Consider the following 25,432-nt stretch of genomic DNA (forward strand, 5'->3'; position numbering starts at 1 on the left):
ACTATAATTTTGTTATTTTGGATTTGAAAAGACTAGAAAAAATACGCAATTCTATAATTGAAACTTAAATTGTATACATTCTCCTTTTACAACATTGAAAACTTTCAAAGTCTCAAAGAAAAGTAGAAAGGGACTTTTCTCTAAATCTGCTAATTCTGTATTGAGTTCCTTTCCTTCATGGAAATGTTACACTCATGCATACATTTGTTGCTAGGGATGATGATGTCATACTGTCCATTTAAGGTTAATTAACACCAAAAATTACTTCTTTAGGAAAAGAAGGAAAAGAGAGGTCCAAGTACAAATTGCATGAGTTTCAGATCATAATTCTTTCCATAATGACAATTTTGCAACTGTATTTATTGAGGTGGAAAGTCTATTTAATAAAAAGTGCCTTAGTAGACAAAGAAATAATTACTAAGCAAAAGGAGCTGATCATTCTATAGGTCTCCCTTTAGCAAAACATTGAAAGTATGGAATTTGTTCAACTACCACCATTTGTACAGTACTCTTCTGGTACTTTTGTCCTCAGTCATTGTGCCTGAAAGGCTAAACTTTTACGTTTAGTGGCTAAAAGCCAAGTGCAGAATAAACATTGTGAAAAATTATCAATTCAAAGAGCAAAGTGAGAACTATACTAATACATGTTCACACAAGCCTGATGTTAACAAGTTACGCTCTATTGCCTACATTTTTTAAGGTAACTAACAGAGTATTTTGGGTTTTGGAGATAGGAGGGTAACGAAGGAAAGGAGATTTAAGGCCTTGATCGTCTCTTAAAATGAACATGCCATGAACTTCAACAGTCACCACTTCCTCTGGGATTAAAATAGTTTTATTATAAGCAAAACCTTTTATTACATTCAGTCATGTCTTCAGAAATTACTTATGAGATGAATTGTCTTCATGTGTGACAGTCATGCATTTCCCCCTACTTTAAACAGTGGCACCTCTGCAATAAAAAAAAAAAATAATTACAGCAAATAGTTTTAATTCAAGGGGAATAATTAAAGGCAATGTGGGGGAGTGAAAGGAAGATGATGCCATTTTCTAGTTAACTGGAGCATTTAAAGATTCACTATCGTATTCTTTGAGCTTAATTAAATCTACTAAATTTGGTTGTGAAGCTAATATATTCAAGCTATGAAAAGCGATTAAGATCTTGTAGCTTTTAAATACAAACATTTTCATATTTCTTCACTTTCATAAAGTAACTTACATTTGTGATCAGGGCAAAAAGGAAGTAGGATTTGGGTTTCATTCCAAATGCTAGCATTATTGCCATCTCTTTATGGGCTCAGAATCTATTTATGGTAGAAAGCAAAACTTCAAAGCTCCAGTAAAAAATCTACATCCTTTACGGAGGAGATTATCAGCAGTTAATCCCTTGATAGCAACTATAGTATCTGCTAGACCAGTCCTTTGACCTGAGATTATTTTTCTGCTTTTCTGATTTTATTTGGACTGAATCTAACACTGTACACATCTGTGGCCACATATCCTGATTTGTCAGCAAGACCCTTGTGCCTCAGAAGCATTGCTCCCTACACAAAGTATTTAGTTAATTAATTATAACTCTGAATCCCGCCTGTATGATACCTAAAAAAAGGGCCATCCAAGAGGTTTTTCCCAGAGGCAGATATTTGATACATTAAATCATTTAATGGAGAGGCACCCAAAGCGGATACACTTTTAAGGGAAACAGATAAATGGTTCACCCTGTCTAGAGTGCATAATGAAGTTATAAAGCCTCCAAAAGAAAGTATAAAGAGACTCTAAATAGAGGCTTTTCTCTTTTTCAATGACACTGATATTTTGGAACTACAAAAACATCTGCTAAAATGACGTTGTTAAAAAAAAAATTCTGATTAAAAACATCTGATATGAAGTTGACACTCATTTCTGTATCAAATTTCCAGTTGATATCTGCCAGATATTGTTTTCTCTTCACTAAGCAGTGTAAAGTAAGTTGTCAAAATGTTGGTGATTTTAGTCTAATGGTAATTAAACACTTTGAATCACTTTTCCAATATTAATATTACAGTAGAACTTTTGAGAACCATCATATATGTGAGCTGCTTACTCACAGAGGACCAGATTTAGGTCATTCTTGCTAATACCATATTGTTTTATTCCATGGTTTATCTATGGAGAAAGGCTCGTGAGCCAGGTTTGGGCCTCTGCAACCTGAGCCATACATGTCTGGCAGGAGATGCAGAGATATTTCCTATTATGATTTGCCGTATATTCCAATAAATGGCTGAAAAATATACTTAGATGTAATTGCTTATTGCTTGGATGGGTGTACTTTTTGTTGGTTAAAAAACCAGCTGGAGGGCTGGGCCCAGAGAGTGATAGTGAATGGTGTTAAATGAAATTGGCAGCAGTCACAAGTGGTGTTTCTCAGGGCTCAGTACTGGGGCCAGTTCTATCTAATATTTTTATTAATGATCTGGACAATGGAATCAAGTGCACCCTCAGTCAGTTTGCAGATGACCTGCAAACTCAAACCGAAAAACTCAAAAGTTGGGCAAAGTAGGAAGGCTTTACTGGAAGATCTACAATTCTGTAAGTATATGTATGAAAGCGTAGATACACAGAAATATTAATATTAAACTGATAAATTTGGTAAGTCCCAGGTACCATAAAGTATACATTTATTGGTACATTTCAATATTTTCATTTTTGGGCTAAACTAAAATATAAATTCTGGTTTACTTTGCATTACTGATTTTATATCACAACATTTTAGACTACATCTATCAGTTTTACTGATTCAAATTACTTTCAGGAGTTAAAACCTGCTTGGAGACTGATATTAACAGAGATCAATTTAATATCATTGAAAATGATATAACAGTAACACTTACAACTAAGTAATTAATGGTTTGTTACTGCATAATTATACCTCAGCAGTATAGCAAGCACTTCCACCTAAGTCAATGTATGAAGTACTACTGTTCATCTAAAAATATAGTTTCCCTATATGTTACAAAAAACAAATAAACAAAAAAAAAAATCCATCCAGCCTTGTTCACTTGGATGAATTATAAACTTAAGTTTATTTCGGTAGCATTTGTCCTGGGTTATTTCTTTCAGTTTGTAAACTAAGAAGAACATGGATGTAAAGTATGCTGTCAACATTGCAGAATTCTTTTTAAAGTGGATGACTAACGGAGAGAGAAACAATATCTTAAGAAGTTTTAGGAATCATAAATAAATAAATATTTCCATATCACTGACTGAAATTCAGTATAGTTTTGTCACCTGGCCAGTAGATTTATTTTCTGAAGGATACAAAAGAATATGTGTTTTTCTTCTTTTTCTACTTCTTATTCTTCTTTTTTACTGGGTTAATAAATAAAAAACTGTGAAATTAATTTCAGTGCATTACAGTCCTTCCACACTGATCAAATGGTGCTTTAAAGCATTTTGTATCATCTTCAAAGAGATATGATTTAAATGTCAAGGACTTTCTAAAATTCATAGTGGCTTTGAACATTTTTTTTTAATTCTGAGATTTTTCTGGCCATGTGACTTCACAGAAAGTATTGAAATACTGGGTTTTCTTTCCCTAGGGAGATACAGAGGTGGTTTGTGACAAAGCTCACTAAAATAATCCCCATAAGAACTGGATTTGAATATTGAGTCCAGGTTTGAAGCTGCATTGCTTTTCTTCTGCAAAATGTCCCAAGTTATTTTTTTTTTTAACAATATTCTAGTACAACTATTTATGCTGTTTCATGAAACATAAATTGTATTAGACTTTTTTTTGTTTTAATTCTCATGTTAGACAAACACCTATAACAAACACTGTCCTTATTCCAAGAAAAGGAAAAAAAAATAAAATTGGGTAACTCAAGATCATTCCTAATGCCTTATTAAGAAAAAAAGAAAAGCTAACCACTGTACTTTATAAGGCATTATCTTTATGGTAAAAGTTTGCCCATCTTATTACAACATTTGCACAACCAGACAAATCCTATGCACTTAAGATTTATGGATAAACTTTAGGAGTTATCTGTCACATGTTCTCCTGAGCTTCTAGTCATACTTCTTATGATTTCAAGCATTTCCAAGAAATCTCTCTATTACATATAGTCACTTTCAAAAGTTCTGTACCCAAAAGGTGAAACTGCAAATTTTAGATGAGATTACCAAAACAGCTTACATACGGAGAAGCACCCTAGTATACACTGTCATCTGATTCTGAATACCAGCTCTTTAAATTTAACCCTCAAACATTCCATATTTTACATAAACATATGTCATAATAATGCTTACTGTGGATGATGGATGATAAGACTGCCATTCCCATTCCTAAACTGGTATATGTGAAAGCATACTACCTTTCCACTGTAACTGATTGTCAGAGCCTGACGTGTGTCACTGTGGAATGGTTATCTAGGAAGGGTCAGCCAACACTCCTGAAATGAGATCATGCTTCTGGCACTGGATGTACAAAAATAGTGACTCTTGGAATATAACACTCAACAGCAAGTATCCTGAAAAAAGAAAAACCAAACCCACAACAGTTTGTTTTAAATATGTGTATTAAAAAGTGTATGTTTTAAATCCACTGAAGGCAGACTGTGACTTCCCTGAAAGACCATGAGTAAGCCCCATTTGGTACTTTCTCCACAATCCTCTGTCTCCACTTGGACTTTACTCCAGATCTCTTCCAAGAGGTCTTTACCTGCTAATCAGGTCTGTTAGCAACATCACAGAAACATATGGGAATGAAAATTAAGCTATTCATGTTGCACTTCATTAAACAAATATAACCATTTCTTCCTGATCATAAATTTCATTACTTCGGTTGTCTGAGGGTCTGAGTTATCACCACAATGATCAGGCATACTTACATGATTTGTGAAGCAGAGACAGAGCGGACAACTGATTTATAAATTTAAGTTAGGGTGCCCTAGGGGCTGAATCACTTGGGCTTTGGAATGAAAACCAAAAGATCCAGAGATTGTATCAACCCTCTGTGTCTTTACAGTGGATCCTTTTCAACTCCTACATTAACAATTGCAGATAGTCCTATAAAGCACTTAAGAAGGTAATGAGGACATATGCTTTATGTTTTACTTGTGGTACTGTTGTTAATGCTGAAAACACAAGTGTGATTAACAGTGACATCATGCACACTTTACAGTTAAAGGTGGACAGACTTTAAGATTTAATATTAATCACCAGAAGAAAAATACACAAAACCAAAACACATTAAAAAAAAGCAAGAAACAAACAAACAAACAAAAAAAAAACACCAAAACCAAAACCCACGAAAAAACCCACACCAAACAAAAAAAAACAAACAAAAAAAAACAAAAAAAAAAAAACAAAAAAAAATCAACCAAAGAACAGACACGCACACACACACAGAGAAAAAAACCACCACAAAAAACACCCACTAACCAGGAACCACTGGCCCTTCATCCAACAAAAAAGTCATACATATTTATATTGGAGAATGGATATACAGGAGACAGAGAATGCAATAAATACCAGTCCCGTTGTCTGTTTCAAATTGAGGCTCAGATTTCTATTCCTGTCACTCTGCTTCCACAATAACTTTGAAACAACTTCCTTCTTTGCTAGTAGGCAGCTTTCTTCACATAATACAGTCTGGCAGCAACTAAACTAGTTCAGCCAGGACCAAAGGCTGATCCTTTGAAATAATAATGATCACCATCATACCCAGTCTTAGCTCAGAACTTTTTTGGATTTCCCTTGCTTTCTGAATAAAAGCATCTATAATGTCATAGTGTGGGAAAAAAAAAAAAAAAAAAAAAAAGAAGGCTATGTTTAGTTTCTTTTTCAATGATCATGGATCTCCTTACAGGAGACTTCCACTAATTCAAAGAGCAGGCTAAACCAGTTAAAATTTGGTTAAAGTTCTGGACTTGGGAAAATGCCTCTGTTTCCTATTTATTAGAAATCTAGGTAAAACATCTTTTCTCTGCTTTTGCCTATAATGCAAAAGGTACCTGAGTGAAAAAAGTCTGATCCTGCCTCTTAGATTTGCAGGCATACAGGCAAAACCCATTCTGGGTGTTAAAAGCCTGGCTCTGCATGGGCAGGAAAAGTCACAAGCCTCAGTTCTCTAGGGCTTGTGACCATCACCTTCCTGTGCACATTTACTCTATGCTCCAAGAGCAACAAGAGCTCATAATACCTGGAGCTACGCAGTTACTGTGGCATCAACAAAATGAAAGACAATTCCTAACAGACTTAATAAATACTCTGTTTAAAGCAGGATTGATTTGACTGAAATTATACTCAGGGGTTTGTGTATGATGTTCTCCTGTGAGGTTTTTGTGCAAATCCCTTGCACAAAATGAGGGGTGGGGATAGGGTGTCTGCATTTTTTTTATAACACAGGTAAATAAAGCCTGAATTTCATGGGTCTGGAACACTAGAGTTACCTTTTTATAATGAAGACTCAGAATAATTTCTTAGCTAAAATATTATCTCCTTGCCTGTACAATCACTGCTGCCGAGCATCAGATCACATCTGTTGACATGAGACAATGGAGGAGTGCACACAAGGCACACTGCAAAGCTGAGAGGAAAAATACCTTAAACAAGAGAAAATAGTATCTGTTCCTTCTGAAATTGAAGGCTGATACATTCTGTTGTGGAATTTAACATATTCTGTTGTGGAATTGAACAATAAATTTCCTGACCCAATAAAATGCAATTTTTAGAAATCAAAATTAAATATGATTTAGTACGACTTCATACAGAATTGTTGGGTGCTAGCATCTGCAGACTGCACCTCACTTTCTGTAGCCAAGTAAATTAACCAGAGCATACAGTTGAGATGGTATTACAAATACAACAACAAAACTTTTAATAACCTCAACACAATCTTATAATCATTAAATTATAAGACAGTCAGATGAACGTTCAGTAAAATACTAGGCTTAGAATGCATAGCAAATAATGCCTTTTGATAGTATTACCTATGTAAACTTAGCCAATCAGTTAATTAGTGAGCACACAGATGATTCCATAATTTACCCTTCTCTTCAGATACTGATAGACTTAGGTCTCTCAGTGAGCAGTCTGCCTTAGCACAGCATATACTGCAGGTGTTTTGAATAGCTGGCTGACTGCCTAATGAACAGCATATCTGAAAAACTGCAGATGACATGAAAAGAGCAGAAAATTGCAAGTCTTATGGAATAAAAAAAGGGCATAAGTAGCTTCCTACTCTAGCTAAAATAATTTTGAATACATTCCAAATCCATTTTTAAAATAAAACAAAGTTTTATAACATAAAATCTAGAAAAAAATATATATAAAAACGTGTGGGACCACCTGATCATTGCCCAGTGCTACCAAGTCAGCACAGAGGAATGTTATGTCTGGACAGACTGAACATGATCACTAAACTCCTATAAATGCACACCTTTAAACATCACATTGAAGAAATCATGCTTGACAGATACTTTATCCAAAATTATCTTGATGTTTCAGTGTTAAGGGGCAACAAGAAGCATGCAACAATTTTAATAACCTTTTTTTTTTTAAATAAAAATAATTTTGCGCTTCACTAATGAGCTACCATCTTTCACATATCACAACAGATAAGCTAGAGAACCAGAATGTTCTAGGGTTCTGGTTTCAGTTCTAGCTGAACTAAATCTCTAACCTCAAGCTGTTTCACATACATGTGTGTTTTTTACCATCATCAGCAATATATCTGGATAGTTTCCAACAAATGTATGCAAACTGAAATATTCAATATACTGTAGGGATGCAGTATTTCCAGCATCTCTTGGAGATGTTAATCTTTTTTTTCCTTATTTTTTCCACAAAATTAAAAAAGCAATCCTATTTCCCCACTAAACTCTTCCCATTATGCAATGTACATCCCGCATATTTAACTTGCATTTAAATAATGCCCCCGCCCCCCTTGCTCGCTCAAAGTACCGAATCCAAATCCCTCTTCCAAGTGAAACAACACAAACCATACAACTTACCATGGTTTCTTTCTTACATTCTTTTGAACATCCAGGTATTCAAGAAATAACTTTTCTGTGTTGCAAACTATTCTCTAAGGAAGTTCTAATCCAGGTCCTAAAACATATTTCTCTACTGAAATTCATGTTATTAGGAGTTTCTTATCACTGAATTTTCTAGCTGATAGACAAATGAAAGAGAAATTGCTGCACAAGATAATGCAAGCAGCAGTACGGATAAGGATATCACATGGAACAAACAATCTTTGTTTCTGAGAATCACTGTCATAGTACAAATACGATTTCTACAAGAAACTAAGCTAAAAATAAGCCACCAACCGTAGTAATGTTATCTAATATGTCTTCCTCAAGCATTATCATTATAATTCAATTTACCTATGCAGCATGAGAAGCTGTTAAGAAATTCCTAAGTAAAATGGTACGTCTTAACCAGATAATATTCAGTGAAAGACTAAAAAGGAATATAGTAAGACATACTGATATTGCAAAACATGGAGAAGAACCTGAAGTTTAAATGGACAAACTAAACCACTGCTATTTAAGAAGACAATAAAGAAGAATAGGAATATAAGAGAAGGGATAAAGGTCCAAGGATACTGTGGAATCCAAAAATATCAAAAGTGAAGTTCACACAACCTGTTCTTAGGTAAAAGCAGCAGGTTGGAGTCAAGCTGCAGCCCAGGATGTCCCCAGAACATGCACTGCCAGAAGCTATAAATTCTTATTTTCTTATACTCTTCATTTCTTGACCATTTACGGGAAAAGGACAAAAACCTGAGATTGGACAGAACACACAATAACAGTTCTTAGCTAATCTCCATGACTGATTCTGAAATGCGATTTGATACTCAACAGAGAAGGGATGCCACCCTGAGGAACCCTGACAGCCTAGAGAGGTGGGCCCATGCAAGCCTCGTGAATTTCAGCACAGCCAAATTCAAGGTCCTGCACCCGGGTAAGGGCAATCCCAAACATGGATACAAACTGGCAATGAGTGGTTCGACTGCAGCCCTGCAGAAAATGACTTGGGGGTACTGGTGGATGAAAAACTGAGTATGAGTCTGTGAGCAAAGCATGCTCACATACCAGAAAGACAACCATATGCTGGGCTGCACCAACAGGAGCGTGGCCAGCAGGTCAAGGGAGAGGATTTTGCCCCTCTAGTCTGCTCTCATGAGACCCCACCTGCAGTACTGCATTCAGCTCTGGGGCCCCCAACACTAAACAGAAGTGAACCGGCTTGAGTGAGTCCAGAGGAGGCCACAAAGATCAGAGGGCTGAAGCACATCTCCTAAAAAGACAAGCTGAGACAGCTGGATTTGCTCAGCCTGGAGAAGGCTCAGAGGAGGCCTTCCATTACCTAAAGGGGTCTACAAGTAATGTAAGGAGTGACTATCAGGGAGGGTAGCAATAGGATGAGGTGTAACACTTTTAAACTGAAAGAAGACAGATTTAGTTTAGATACTATGAAGAAATTCTTTACTGTGAATCTGGTGAGACATTGTAACAGATTGCCCAGGGCAGTTGGGTCTGCCCCATCTCTGGAAGTGTCCAAAGGCAGGCTGAATGGGGCTCTGAGCATCCTGGACGAGCAGAAGGTGTTCATGCCCACGGCAATGGGGTTAGAACTAGCTGATCTTAATGTCCTTTCTAACCCTAACCATTGTGTGATTCCATAATTCTATGATCTACAGTCAAAAAGAAGCATTATTAAAGATACAAGAAGATCATCCGTCCTCTCAAATCCTGTATTATTTCTGTTTTGGTTTGTCCATGACATAATGGAGATTGCTTCTTTGACATGCCTCTACATTACATTTCCTCTACATTACACTCTGCAAGCACCCTAACCATTCTACAGAACATGAACACATTGGAAAAAAAGACATTCCTTCAACAGCTAGCTATAAAAGTAGTATGTCATTTTAGTGTGAAGAAACTGCAATGTGGGATTTCAGTGAAAGCAGCATAACAGTCTGATAACAGTCGATAAGTGGGAATGCACAGGACATTCCTATCCATTCATCTCCTGTACACAAAGCATAACCTGATTGCTGTCCATTTCTTCCACGATAAGGTAGGTGTAATAAACTTTTCTTTGTCCCCATGTAGCCAGCAAAATGAAGACATGCTAATTCAAAATTCAGACTGTAACTCAAGTTTAGCCACATCATTAGAATCCTAAGAAATTAGTATACTTACTGTATTGTTTTAAGACCAAGATTACATTACTTTGAGTTTCAGGCCTTTTTGTGTTGAAAGAGTTTGGTATGAAGACTTCAAATATATATTCAGATATATATTTCCATTATCTGTGAACTTATTGCAAGTTAGCAACTTGTGAAAAAGGAAGTAAACAACGTATCATGGATTGATAATGCAGATAGAGAGGTGAGGAGTCTGGATCAAGAAATAAAAGCTTACTAAGAACAATGTGCACAAACAAAGGTGATCCAAAACAAAGGTGACCCAAATCCAGTAACATTTTTGAGTAGAAGAAAAAAATCAGAAAGGTGTGGATGAGAAAAATCATGAAGATAATTTGCAATCATGCAGTCTCTGAGAGTGAATAGCCTTTACCATTTCTGCACACCTGAATACAGCTGCAGTTCTCTGCGAAAGTAAAATGTAGGAGGCTACATTACTGTCACCTCTCTCATGGAGGAACAAAATAAGGGAGAACACCCAGAGGTCTAGAAGCCCTTTGATCCTCTACAACTACGTATGTTATTACCTTGATTGATAACATATGTAGTCTCTCAAAGTCTCTGTCTAAGCTTGAAACAGTCTCCCTCTAGGCTCAAGTTCAGTTTATATTTTAATAGCACATAAGCATCCAGAGTATCATGTAAGGTATGCATGCCCAAAATACTGACTTTGAAAAGGAAATCTTCATTTAATTGTATAAATGTGACAGGAAGAATGCAAAGGACTGAAAATCTTAATAAGATTCAGAAGAAACCAGACAAGGCGTATGATGGGAAAATGATTAATTACAAAGAAAACTTCTATATGAAGCCAAATAGAAGGCAGAAAGAGAATGCTACCCTTAACTGTTTTCCTGTTCAGAACTTCAACTAGCTTCTTAGACTCTTCTGACATAATTCTGTTTGAAATTATGAATTATTTTCTAAACTTTTCTAAAGTATTAGATATCTACTTAGTAATATCCCACAAAGTGACCATTTGGAAGGTAATTCATTTTATTCGTAAAATTTTGTGGTCCAAGCCTGAAAATCTGTACCAGATTAAACACTGTACACAAAAGCAGTTCTTTTTATTTTAAGGAAACATTCCTAGGTGCAGGGTTAAGTACAAACACACAAGGAATTCAGGTAGCAGATACTTTAGGCACTCACAAACTGACTGAAAGGCCTATTTTTACAAGAAACTCATTACAGACAATTTTGCAAAGATCTGACAAATCAAATCTTGTATTCAGCATTTCCTGCTTTTGAAGATTATGATTTTTTTTTTGGTTGGCCATTTATTTTCATAGTAGCAGATCCAAGGCAGACTGAAAAGGCAGACATGATTTCTAGTTGATTTTCATAGGCAAACTGAATAAAATACTAGAAATATTTGAAAACATTTGCTATGGTCTTCAAAAATCTTTTGCAAGAGATTGTAGCAATACTCAGTTTCTAGAAATATGCAAGTATACCTGTGCAATTAAGACTAGAACTCTTGAATTCCAGAGAAGCAGTACAGGAAATCTAACAACTGAATTTACTCTTTCTGGACAGCAAATGGACCACCATACTTATTTTGAAAGTAATTAATTGCTTTAAAAAAAAAAAAAAAAAGAAAAAAAAGAGTTACTTACTCGCCACAAGTTCACATATTACATCTTCAGTTGAGAACTCATTACATTCCCTGATTTAGATTAATGACACTTCTAGAATGGACTTAAATTAACGGATAAGGCATGTACAAAGCATGTAAGTTTTAAACACCTAAACAAATATTACTAAACCAACATATCACAAAACACAGGTAAAGCTATTTGTGAAGGAATAGGGTAGGCTTACACTCTAGAATATCCATGGAGTTAACATTCAGATCTCAGCTGAGAATCTATCACCTTCTCTGAATAGTCAACAGATCTCAAAAGTAAAAAGGTGATTGCAGTCCTCAGGAAATGGAGGACCTATATCTCTCAGAAATTTTGCACTGAGTAATTTTTAAGATCCAACCTTGGTGGTACTGAAATAAATGTCAGAATTTCAAATTATTGCAGCTGTTGTAGGTAGGACTGAACTCTTAAATTTTAGACTTCTTCAGTGTTATGTATCATACGTACCTAGATACACTAATTAATTTTTCATCTACTTATGGCTTTTTGAAGTACAATGTGTATTTTTTAGATTTTCTGAGGCCAAACACTTTAGGAAACAAAAAGTAATCGAAAACTGTTTATGTTCTTCAATTTTACGTGGGAGGGAAAAAAAAAATCAGTCTAGGGAAATCAGAGGTCAATTTTATAAATGATGTATCTCAAAAAAAGTGTTAGACATGCTATTGATTTATTCATATTTCTGTCCTGCAGCCAATGAACACAGCAGCAAAAAATTTAGTACTTTCTACTACGAAGCAAAGACCAAGTATTGTGCTTCAATATCCTCCATTTAGTAACTAAGCAGGTAAGCACTTTACTAAGTTAATTCCAGACAACCAACATCAAATATGAAACACACTTGTCTAGCACTCTCATAAAATGCCTGAAGGGGAATAAATCAATTTATGCAGCCACATTGCTTTTCATTTTGCTTAGAAAAGCAAATAAAAAATGTAGCCTGACGCATATTCATTTGTTTTCTTATTCAAAAATACAGCAAATCCTCTGTAAATCTCTACCATTTTCCAAAACGGTATTTCATGCAATTTCTGAAGTCACTACTGCAGAAGATAAGAAAGTGAGTATAAATCAGGATCACCTGCGTTAAAGATTGTGAATAAAGTACAAAGAAGATTTTTGTTCCGGTGTGAAAACCCCTGAACTAACAGAAGACGAGCTTAACTTGGGCAAATAAAAGAAATTAAACACAATGAAATTAAACAGTTTTTTCCAGGACTGTGTGTAGGTACATGGCAGATAATAATGTTCTACAAGTCCATCATTGTTGACCATTGTACTGATATCCTCTTTATTTTGCTAATTCAAGACATCAACTTGCTTGAAAGTCACACATTACAGTCTTCCAGATATCTACACAAAGGCATTCTGCTTGCTCCTGAAGAACTCCAGGTTTTTGGCAAGAGCTTTTATAGGTCTGCAGGTTGTTTGACTTGTACCATATGGGAGGTGTTTGGGTTGTGTAGGAAACAGATAAAAGATGAGTCATGGAATGGAAATTACTGTTATGAGGAGAATACTGTGGAAAGTACAATGGTAAAACCAGCAATTTCAATAGAAAGCCGTAACATCTGAAATAACATAAGGAGTAAGAGGAAAGAACAAATGTACCACAAACTGCTGATCTCCCCAGGATAGAGTCACAAGACACTAGGGAATGAAGACGCACCAGGGAATGTTTAGACTGGACATTAAGAAACATTTCTTTACCAAGAGGGTGGCCAAACACTGGAACTTCCTGAAGAGGTCATTGATGCCTCAAACCCATCAGTGTTCAAGAGGCCTTTGGACAATGCCCTTAACAACATGCCTATACATTTGGTCAGCCCTGAAGTTATCAGGTAGTTGGACATGTTGATCATTGTAGGCTTCTTCAATCTGAAATGCCCTATCCTATCCCATCCCATCCTAGCCTAGCCTATTCCATTCCATCCCATTCATTTTCTTAGTCTATTCTATTGTATTCATTTTCTATTCTATTTTCTATTGTAATTTCTAGATTCTCTAATTCTAAAAAAAGTTTTATGATTTTGAATGATCTAAAGAGAGACACTATGGCACTCTTCAAATAAAGTTCTGTATTTGGCATCCCAAGAGTGACATGAAAAATACTTAACTATGACTCTTCAGGTAGCAGACATCTACTCTCCTCAGGTGGAAGAGGTTGACTTAGAAAATATTTCAGTTTTTCCATACATGAGCAACTAGTGATGCTAAATATATTTAGGCTGGCTTTTAGAGTAGACCTAACTAGAGATCATCAACTATTTTCTAAAGTTTCAGGATAAGAAAATTCTGCATTAAAATAAAACCCTGATGTTATTAGGGAGGTCTGACTGAACAATTTACAATGTGACAATCAATAGACTAAGCTGAAGTACTGGCTCAAGTTAGGAGAGTTCATACTCCTTGATTTACAGAGAAAATTTTAATTTTAGTGTTAGGGTAAGGAATTACACTAGGTCACTTATCCACGGAACACCTGCATTATAATCATAACAAACCATTTTGTTCCTGTCTTCTACACCAGCTGCAGTTGCACATTAGTCTAAAGTGTAACTGCTGACTCTCAGGGTATTAGTCCATCTACTGTTTGTTGGTCCTGGGTTTTACATAGAAAAAAATTAGGTTTCCATGCAACATGTCAACTTTCTAAACTGGCTTTGGAATATCAAATGCCAGAAAATATTTTTCATAGTATTTAACTATATACTATCTTCCACAAAGAAATCTGGAACTTTCTCATTAAAAATTTGAAAGCAAGATTTTTCTTTTTTTCTTTTTTTTTTCTTTTTTTTTTTTTCATGAACAGAGAAATGTCCTAAAGAAAGTGTGGTAACATTTCCACTAATCTGCCTTAATAAAGAATCTACAGATACAATTTTGTATAAATTAACAGCATTTCACAAAGTAGATATGGCAGAAGCATATTTTAATATTCCCAGGAATACAGTCATGACACATCCATTAAGCACTATGAACCATGCATTTCTGGATTCTTAAAGTTACATGAAAATTCATACTTTCTGCTGCATTTCCTACATTTTTGTTTTTTTTTTCCTACAGCTATTACAAATGAGCAGAATTGCCTCTACGCTACAGTCAGGAGTGCATTATTTTTTTCACGTATGGTTGCTATTTTATTTAATTTTTCTTCATGACAGATTATTAACCATGATAGGAACTATCCACACTGGTGAAGGCTAAAACACACATGTCATCAATTACTTAACCCACAGTAATTTGAATTCTCTATTACAATGACAGTCTCCTAATCTATTTAAATCACTGATGCAATTTGCACCCTACAGAAAATCGAGAATGTGAAATTCTGCTTCATCTAAATCACTGAAAAGCTAGAACACATTATAACATGATCTCAAATGTCTTTATATAACTGACACAAATGATTACTGAAATGATTGCTATTTCCTTGGATAAGAGAAAAAACATGAAAAAGTAGTATTATAAAATCTTTCAACGTTTTATGCAAATATGAACACTTCAATACAGAAGCAATTACAAGGGAGAATAAATTGGATAGAAGACTTCTGACAATTCAGGATTTTTATTATTAAACTAAGAGCAATTGGCATGACAGGAATACTAATTTTTCAGTACTTGAAAGCAGGTGTCCTGAAAAAAAATCAGGTTTGATCTGAAAGGGAAAATTTTTGTATTCCTAATTTCTTATTGGTACTATAGGGGGAAAAAAAAAAACAAACAACAAAAAACAACCTAACTCTAAAGCCCTTTTTATTTGGGTAAAAAATTATTTCCTAGATGGTTAGAAACTGAAGTTTTATTAAGTCTGCAAAAAACACCACCATTTCTCAGGATTCCATAGGCTACATGAGATAACGCAAAAAAAAAAAAAAAGCAGCATGTTTCTTAGACTAATAATCCAACATTTATTTTACCCATGGCATGCAATTGATTTGTTTTTCACCCTTTTATTTCACCTAATTAGCTTATTTAAGGACACACACATGTAACAGAAATAGAAGATTAAATAAATACTATCTGTGACTTCTTCTGTATACTCATCACACAATCATACTCCTGCAGAAATGCAGTCAGGGTTTGACCCTGGTGAGAAGATTTTATCACTGCACAAAGGGAAGAAAGTCACACTTGGAAAAACAACTTTAAAATTAGACTCTGGGAAAAAAAAAAAAAAAAAAGAATTCTGACTGCAGTTTCATGGTAGGAATGAAAAGCAAAAAAAAAAAAAGGTCAAAATTAAATACCCAGGCTTACGGTAAATGTAGTAGAACACAGAAGAATGCAGCAACTGTGGTATTTAACATACTTCTGTAAGCTTCAGGAAGCCGAGATGACAAAATTTCAGACACTGTGCACTGTACCTTAGTAGCTCAGAAACCCATTCAGTTTCGGCTGTTGACCATTTCACAGGGTGAGAGTGAGGGTTCAGTTTATGGGTTCAGTTTATGAATTCAGTACCCCACATAATCATACTTTTCCAAGCAGCACAGTTCAATCTAATCAGCTCTACCATAGATAACAGTATTTTGCATTAAAGAAAAAAAAAGCCCCAAAATATACAGCAAATTTAGGCCACAACACTGCCTAAAATATACATTTAATTATTAATCAATGTTTTCCCTCATCACAGTCAGACTGGTCTTGTGAGTGAGCTTGCATTCTTTGATATAATGTCTACAGAGAATACAAAGTTGAAAAACCTACCAGAGAGGAGAGATGGGGACTGCTGCTCTCATTCCCTAACTGCTCTAAAAAGCTATACCATCTTTTCAAAGGACTAGATAGAAATGGAGTGTATATTAAAAAAAAAAAAAAACGAGAAAACAAACCAACAAAAATCCACCAACCCAAACAAAACACAAAGCAAACAAACAAACAAAGAATATAGCTGACAATGTCAGCGAGATTAAGAAAGTCATTGGCTTGTGTACAGACTAGGACTTGGCCTTGCTGGGAAGAGACTAAGAGTATAACAGTTCAAACATTACATTAAGACTAGACTTCGGTAATTCAGATGTCCTTTTCTCCTCTGGAGTTCAGCCTTAACACATAGTTAGCAGTCATTTCCTTGTAAGACAGAGTAACTTCTTGTAAGACACTGAATGCTAAGTATGTGATATGCCTGGAGTCTTTTTGAGTGAGAGCAAACGGAATGCATAAACCAAGACATTACTGCAGTTCTTGAAAAGATTTCCAGCTTAAGAGCTGCAGTCAACATCTTGCCCTTTATTATCATTTCTGCAAAGGTTAGTGACATCTCTTGGGACTTGTTTTGATGTAAGTGAACTGTTCAACATTTTCTGTAAGCTTAGTCACTTCTATTTATTTCAACATCTGAAGAAATGATACAAGAAAGAAATACAGCAAAAGTGGCTAAGTTCTATTTTTACTTATACCAATGAAAGAGCTACTCCTGATCAAGAAAATGATGCAGAACACATATCTGAAAAAGGAATGAGTCTCATTACTAAGGCAGATATACAAGGAAACATTCAAAACCAGTATAATTTTTAGTATCAGTATGCAATGGAAATACACAGAAGTACGCACGGTCAATGAAAGTTGAGTGAAAACGCCAAACAAGAAAACATTTAGCTGTATGTATAGCAGGTGAGAAAAATTAAGGTATTTCTCGTGAACTTTGAAAGCGTGTGCCATCCCATGGACATTTCTGTTACCCATTTTTCTGCTAAATTCAGAGAAATCATGTGACAAAAACTATGTAAACTACAGAAAACTTGGGTTCTCAGACAAATATTTGAATAAAAATAGGTACATAATTTAATTAGGCATCTACATCTTAGAAAGAGAGACTTTGCCTCCAAGTTTTCTGCCTGTGTTACTTTCATAGTCCTTGTAAGAATCAGGGATCCAGATGGTTAAAATTTTGCCTAGCTTCTGACATTTCTGTTTATGATTGACAAACAGAATTGTGTTCAACAATCTGTGTTGCCATACTACCTACAAATAAATCATTACAACCACCCTAATTCCTCCCCCTTCTTCCTCCGTCAATTATAACACAAATTTTTACTGAAACTTATGTCGTATTCTTATTACATTTCCTTATAAAGAATTTACCCAAATAAGTTCTTCTTTATATATAACCTCTTTCAAAATGGCAAAACATATTTTCAAGTCAATATCACTTTTTTTTTTTTTCCCATCCATTTTTAAATTATGTTAGTGACTTCCATTTGACCCCTGAAAAAGTTCGTCACTGACAAACCATGATTATTTGGAATAGCTTACTTAAATGGGCAATCAAGATAAAGATGTTTTTGCAGTTTTTAAACAAGGAAATAAGGCAATATAAGGATTATATAGCTTGACAAAGATATGAAGAAAATCAGAATTTCAAATTTAGTTTAAATCCAATGAATCTTAGGCACATCCTGTAACTGCAAGACAATACAATCAGCTCTCCTTTCTAAGCACAAAATACAGAAGAAAAAGAAGCACTCTATGTTTTCCAAATTCAAAATCTGTACTTCAGGGTCTACCCTCTACCGTCTCCAGTAACTTCTGGAAACCAAGCTTCCTAGCAAAAGTTGGGTTTTGGTAGGTTTTTTTGTTCTTTTTTTTTTTTTCTTTTTTTGGTTTTGGGATTTTTTTTTTTTTGGGGGGGGGGCTTTTTTGTCTTTTTTTTTTTTTGTTTTTGTGTTTGGCTTTAAAAATGCCTAAAAAATCTCTCTTCTTTTGACAATTACAGCTACAAATTACGGTTACAGTTCTGTCTTTCTGAGGTCTATGTGCAATTGCAAGGTTTTAATCAGAAAAGCAAAAATAACAGTATGACAAATTTTTATTTTTTAACAATTTCCACTAAGAACATTACCTGTTCATCACTGGACAGACTGCCTAATTAAAGATTCTGCATACAAGGTCTGATGAGCAAAATTACCTTGTTGAGAAAAGGTATGGCACAGGACAAAATTGCAAATTTAGCCGCCATCTTACGAGGACCAAGGGTTATAAAGTTTTCCTCATTATTTTGTATTTCAGATTCATTGGCCAAGATCTAATAACACTCATTACAAAGATAAAATTAAAGGAAGCCACACTTTTTGCCAGAGAAGAAGTATTGTAAGAAGTATAATAAGTCCAGAGGAGGGCCACGAGGATGATCAGGGGACTGGAGCACCTCCCATATGAAGACAGGCTGAGAAAGTTGGGGCTGTTCAGCCTGGAGAAGAGAAGGCTGTGTGGAGACCTCATAGGAGCCTTCCAGTATCTGAAGGGGGCCTATAAGGATGCTGGGGATGGACTCTTCATTATTAGGGACTGTAGTGATAGGACAAGGGGTAAAGGGTTCAAATTTAAACAGGGGAAGTTTAGATTGGATATAAGGAGGAAATTCTTTCCTGTGAGGGTGGTGAGGCACTGGAATGGGTTGCCCAGGGAAGTTGTGAATGCTCCATCCCTGGCAGTGGTCAAAGCCAGGCTTGACAGAGCCTTGGGTGACATGGTTTAGTGTGAGGTGTCCCTGCCCATGGCAAGGGGGGTGGAACTTGATGATCTTAAGGTCCTTTCCAACCCTAACTATTCTATGATTATATAGAAACGTATGCACACCCATCTCTAGTGACAACAGTGCAGAAAATGCTGTGCTTCATTAGCTCCTTGTTACCACTTACAGTAATAGCAAAAACATGCTCATACCTGAGGAAATAATCATTTTATCCAGGCAAAGATCTTTCATGAGTAACATATCTGGCCCCTTCTGATCTTTTCAGTGAGTTTTAAATCCATTTGCACTTATTTAACACAGACCCAGGTAACAAATTATTCTTCTGTTACCTTCAGCAGGTTTTAGGCAATGATGTCGTCTTTAACAACAGCTGTGTTTTCATCAAGCTAAAGGATACCACTTTCTCTAAAAAGAAGTGCTTCCTACCTCTAGACATTCTTGTTCATCACCTTTGAACCTTCTCCAACTGGGCTACTCTGCCCAGTAACAAAGCACTATGGCTCACTCCCATTTTCCCAGATTTGAAAAGAATAACAAATACATTTATGCCTTTTTAATGTATTAAGTTAAGCAAATAGTGATACATGTAATAAATTCCAAACAATTTTTCTTTGAAATCAGTTTTAATGCCACCCAACTGACACTCTCATTTTTTATATCGTATTAAGTAATTTGGTCATCTCTACAGGTTGTGACAATTCAAGAATTCTTAGATTCACAGAATTGTAGAACGGTTTGGGTTGGAAGGGACCTTAAAGATCATCTAGATCCACCCCCTCTGGCATGGCTAGGGACACATTCCACTACAACAGGTTGCTCAAAGCCCCATCCAACCTGGCCTTGAACACTTGAAGGGATGCAGCATCCAGTTATTTCTGCATCTGCTAAAATGCCGTTTTCAGAAATGTTTTTCATTATGTAATTCTCTCTTATTGACTTAGAATGGCAGATTAGGTTTATCTGAAAAGTTCCAAGCAAGAATCTAAGCATGATTCCTGACAGAAAATGTCCATATTTGTTTCCTAGCACTTTAAATTTCAAATCTAGCCCATCAAGTCTGTCTTGAAACTCAGTAAAAGGCATTAATAACATGTAAAAATAATTTACTCAAGTCATACAGTGCTTCTGTAAATAACATTGTAGGCTGCTCCCACTTGACTGTTGTTTTCATTTATGTAAAACTATTGAGATCACTACAAACATTCTTGAATTGTGCTAATGCAGAAAAAAAAAATAATATCTGAATGTAGCTACTCACAGGGACAATAAAAAAAAATCGATGTGGTCATTAAGCACAGATTTTCTTACAGAAGGATATACACAATTTGCAGCTTCACATGACAATAAAAGGCAATTTACCCCCTACTGACAGTGTGTTGGATTCTGCCTAGAAATTCATATTTTCTTATCTGCTTTTAAGCAGAGGACTGTGATGCATGGTTTCTCTATTCAGGATGTCAGTAAGAAGAAATTCCGGTAATGTAAAGCATTGATACCCAGAGATTATGAATTTGCAGCCACAATAATGACACGTTTTGTAAGAGGTGGTCTCTAGGGAGATTTACAGTATTGCTTACACAGATGCTTCATTCAGTCGACAGATCACAATCCTTTAACCTGGCTAACAACTGAGAAGGTTGAAACCCCACTAGGGTTAAATGGCAGAAGTGTCATTGCTGCAACAATTTACATTTATGAGTCTTGGAAAGGAAATTCTGTCTCCTCAGAGTCAGTTATAAAATGATCTAAGACTAAATATACTTCAGAGGTTCTGACTGGAATCAAATATCTGCACAAAAGTTGCTGAATCAATTCAAAGTTTTCTTCCTATTCTGCAGCATTTGTTTTAAACAGATGTGTTGATACTACAGCAATACCTGCAGGATTATCAGCTATACCAGATGTAGGATTAGTAATTATACCAGAGAGCATACCTTGTACAATATACTACGTGTGTTTCTATGATGCATATGAAGTCTTAGCATTAGTTGTACTGGATTCAGGTCTTGACTCAGGTTTTACAGATATGCTGTGACACATTCTACAATAAATCCCCATAACTCGTACTCCAAATTGATGCAAAAGTTCTGTTCATTAGACAGCAACTTGTGCCAATAAAGCACAAAATGAATGTGCAATGAGCATATGCCCTTATCTGAAGTCCCTGTTTTAAGCCAGAACTCTGACTTTTAAGATCTCTGGCGTGACCCATTCTGTCCTTTCCATTACCTTTCCATGTGGTGATACATTTATTAAACATACAAGAAATAAGCAGTAAATATAGAAAGCATGTATGCATACAAGCTTTAATCCTATACAGAAATTTTAATTTCTGTTTTCCTTTAATTGGAAATACTATAAGATTCCAATGGGTTCAAACAACAATTTTGCTATTATGACTGTTAGAAAATGGCTACTAGATCATCTATAAACAAAACCAACATTTATCTAAATTAGAAAAGTCTAAACCTGTCAAAAAAGTCTTGATGGACAACTCATTATGTCTCCTTACCTCCTTTTGTATTCCTTTTTGTGCTATAGCACAGAAAACTTGCTCTTCTCAGTTGTTAGATGCATGAGAATTATTTCTCAAGCAACACTGAACATGACATGCACAATGTCTATCAATTTGTCTAGGTCTTCTACTTATTTAATAATAAGAAATGTCATAATATAGTTTTTAAAAAGACCCTTACATTTCCCTACCCAAATATTAAGAAAAAAGGCTGCAAAAAGAACAAAATTCAGAATATTCCATTTTTGCATTTCCCTCTGACTAAAAATTCATGGCTACACACACTCTGATCTTACAGTAACGTACACTGTGCAGCATAAAAGGACTGAAAGTAAGCAATAATAGCAAAAAGTTGTCTAATTTACTTAAAATTTAAAATTTACAATTTTTCTTTTTCTATCTCTAAAAAATCATTCTAATTCCAAGAGTGGCTGGATGAAAGAGGATTCCATTTAAGTTCAGACATTATTAATAATACATCTATGGTATAGTAAAGAGTTTCATCTTATAGCATGATGAATGTGCAGAACATTGTAAGCACTTTAGAGCTTATACTGGATTTGCTCTGCTGCTGCAGCATACTGCTATTCTAATTTTCACTTTCATAAGCAGGTGAAAAATGTTTACGCAGAGTCACTGTAAAGACTTCAGAATATCCTCAACAAATATATATCCTTCAAGCCATGATCCAGGAGAAAAAAAAAAAGAAAAAAATCTATGGAAAAGTGGGTACAGCACAGGATAGACAAGACTAGGGCCCTGCAGATCTAGCCCATATTCCTGTCTCTAAACTGTGGAAAAATCTCTAAACTGTGAAAAACCCAATTATTTCTCTGTGGCACTTTTCCTTCTTATATTTATTGCTGATTTTGTGTGCGTAAGGATGGACTGCCTCCCAAGTATTTGCCTGAAACAAACTCAAAGGTCCCTAATGGTGCCTTGGGCCTCCTTATCACATAGCAATTCAGTACAGCCATTAAAGCTGTGTGTGCGATATCAGCAAATTTCAGCACCAATTATTGTATTACTTCCATTTTCTTAAAAAAACAACAATGGGTATATCCTGAGATAAACTGACACTGTCAATTGCACATTTATGCAGTAAATGATATGGTGTTTTCCCATTATAGCTACTATCCAGACAACTGGGCTAAGACATCCATATCACACTGCCATCACAAAAAATGAAGGACTGCTTTTAAGAATACATGTGGTTTTCATTGCTTATTTTGAAAGGTCAGTGCAAAGATTTTTTTTCTTTTAATTACTGTATCCATATTTTAAATGGTGCACACTGATTAAAAAGAGTGCAAAACTGATTTAAACAGTGCCTTGAATGATTCCTTCTTCAAATAAACACTTTTATCTCAAACTAAGTTCCTTCCTTAGTGACCTTCTCTCCATGGAAGTAGACTTGCTTTTTCCTATTCTCTTAATTTCACTACCTCTAATGATATGACTAGAAGAAAGTTGGGGAACTTTTAATATAATAGAGAAAAATTTTCACCATGATTGCTGAAGCCAATCTCGAAGAAAGTGGAGTTTGCTTTATCAATACTAAAAATGAAACAGATTAGGTAGTGAATAAAAGAAATTAGGGATTTTGTGAGTTTTGGTTTGTTTTTTGTTTGGGGTTTTTTTGTGGGCTTTTTTTTTTTTACAGATACTAAAACTCCTATGAGAAACATCCAAATGACAAGTGACACTAGAAGGCTGAGCACATTTAAACACCAGTTTTAGGAGATCCAAGTTTACTTTTTAGTAAGTGTTAGGAAATAAGCAATGAAAATATCAATTTCCAGTCATCCGGAGACTTCCAGAAAAATCACAACAAAGTAATTTATGGAAAAAATTATGTGGGTTTTGGAATCATCAATATACTTCCATATTAAGTTCTCATGCAACTTAGAAAAAGAAACATAGGATCATTCTTTTTTTCCTCAAGGCTACACCAACCTATACCAGATTAAGCATTGCAAAAAGAAAAGCAAAAAAAGCCCCACAAAAACATAATCAGAGGAAGTTTTATTTCAGTAAACAATGCTGTATTAGATTTCCAAATACAAAGGGTAGCTACATGTGAGTACCTCATGAAGTTTTCAACCTTCCAGAAGACCGCAGATGAACAGTACCATTACCATTCAGCTCCAGCTAGCTAGTCGTATCTGTATAGAATCATGGGCAAGCTTCTAGAGATGAAGCTTCAAGCACCACTCTGAAGAACTGTCTTTGCAAGCCCTCTACCCCAGTTTTACTTTAGCTGCACTCTTCTTTCACACACTAAGGGAGGTGACTACCTGAACTTCCAGGGTGAGTATTTTTAGTACAGTCAACATTTAGACATCTGCATGATTCAGCTTTCCTCTTACAAATTTGGGTAGATTGATTCACTTGAGACTCTCTTTCATCTTCATTAATAACCTATGTATAAATTATTTAGAGAGAGCTATTCAGCTACCTCAATAACAATCAGGACTGCAAAACAGATCTGTACATTCTAAACACATGCCTAACTTTCATGCTAGAATGTAATTTTCAGCATAAAACTCCCAAGTGCATGGATCTATCAATGCTGATTTTTTTTAAGGTCTTAATAGTTTTTGTCATCTTAATGCTCAGGGGACTGTTTCTGTCCTTTCTTCAACTATCATGATATTTTGTCAAGAGCCACTAGGGCATGCCCCAGAAACCTTAGGTAAAATATAACAATTGCAAGCAGCTTCCATAAGTGCACAGCATTGTTGACAGGCAATCCGTTAGCAGCAGACTACTATCCCTGCTCCTGGCAGCAGAAGTAAATCCAAGCATCATGCCAATTGCAGAGGTTTATCTGAATACACATTGCCAGTGCAGGCTGATCTTTTCAGGGTTTTGACAAGTACCTGGAGAGTTTTGCAATTAATATCATTATGTACTTTCTCCCAGGAATGCCCTTGAAACTCTAAAATGTTCTCTACTGCATCTGGGAGGAATAAAAACACAGGGACAAGGAAGAGGAGCTCATTTGATAACTGGGTCTGCCTCAAAATGTTAAACTGTAAAGTCACAAAATCCTTTTGGAGGTAACTGAGCTAGTCATTAGCAGTATTTTAACTACAGCAATTTCAGAGATTTGTGACCAGTGTTGGAAAAAGCAAATAGCCTTGAATTATCCTCTAAACCTGTGCGATTACGGTCTGCATTCACACTACTGAGTGAGAAATTCAATTATTCTGAGTACCTTGTAATCAAGAGTTTGCTACCCCTCTATCAAGTTGTGAATGGACAAGTTACATTTTTATCTCTTTTGATCCAAGAGATGTCTAAATCCAGCTTAAAGTGGACACCACCTGACTCAATTCTATTTCTAGTTTCTATTTCCAGTGTAGTTGTTAAAAAGTACTCTATGCTTATTTGATGCAAAGTGCTGGAGACAGTATAAAGCGCACATCAAGGGCTTAATGTTTATATAACATTTCAAATCAAAGTACAAGAATCCTAAACAAAGCACCAAACCCAAAATGTCACAAGTTACATTAAGTTTCTGCTAGACCACCTTATCCTGTCCAGAGACAGTCTTTAAAAGTTCTCAATTCTCGGCTGGAAACAAGACT

The 25,432-nt window shown here is 35.4% G+C and overlaps 1 long non-coding RNA gene across 1 annotated transcript in view; it reads right to left on the minus strand.

Moving 5' to 3' along the window:
• The window catches only part of LOC133213442 (uncharacterized), a 177,958-nt gene extending 153,406 nt beyond the window's left edge, over nucleotides 1-24,552 (minus strand). The window contains exon 1 of the long non-coding RNA XR_009725817.1: nucleotides 23,927-24,552. This is a non-coding gene — a long non-coding RNA (uncharacterized LOC133213442). The remainder of the gene's footprint in view (nucleotides 1-23,926) is intronic.
• Between the last annotated feature and the right edge of the window lie 880 nt (nucleotides 24,553-25,432).

Source organism: Neopsephotus bourkii, unplaced genomic scaffold (assembly GCF_033783945.1).
Source record: "Neopsephotus bourkii isolate Nb327-2 ecotype Australia unplaced genomic scaffold, CSIRO-AGI_Nbou_v1 NB_819, whole genome shotgun sequence".
In the NCBI taxonomy this organism is placed as follows: domain Eukaryota; kingdom Metazoa; phylum Chordata; class Aves; order Psittaciformes; family Psittacidae; genus Neopsephotus; species Neopsephotus bourkii.